We start from the raw sequence: 563 nt of genomic DNA, 5'->3' as shown, positions 1-563 counted from the left end.
AGATCTATAATGGAAGCATCCTGTTTCAAGTGAATCAAGAATCAAGATCTACGTTCGGTTTTGGGTATTTTCATTACATATAATCTAGGTATTTTATTTTTACGTCAAAGTGATGTTAACAGTATCCTCATTAGACCTAGATAGATTCTAAATCAATGTTTCGGGGTTCTTTGTAACTGTCCTAAGAGTTGTATCTAAGACTCTAGGCCGCCATATGCCTGTCTGAACCAACTTCTGTCTTGGAAAGATCCAAGTAGTCTAAGTAGATTACTACATTAATTCCTATTAACGATATGACTCGTGTATCCCATTGCCATTATAAGACGCTGGCATTAGCAGCGAGGCCAAATTTTATGGCGCTAATAGGTCAGCTGTTGTGCTCAAATCAAAATTAAGACTTCATCACATGCGAGTCCGCACAGCTGCTCGGCTTTTCAGGCGCTCTATAAATAACTGGATAACGCTTTACTAAACATTTAAAACGCTTATTTACAGGGAAAATGGTAGTTCTTTATCTTCGCTAGTGCTATTAGAATATGGAATGGGTTGCCTGAGCCAGCCAG

Source organism: Biomphalaria glabrata, chromosome 4, assembly GCF_947242115.1.
Source record: "Biomphalaria glabrata chromosome 4, xgBioGlab47.1, whole genome shotgun sequence".
In the NCBI taxonomy this organism is placed as follows: domain Eukaryota; kingdom Metazoa; phylum Mollusca; class Gastropoda; family Planorbidae; genus Biomphalaria; species Biomphalaria glabrata.
Note: the sequence above shows the minus strand (reverse complement) of the source record.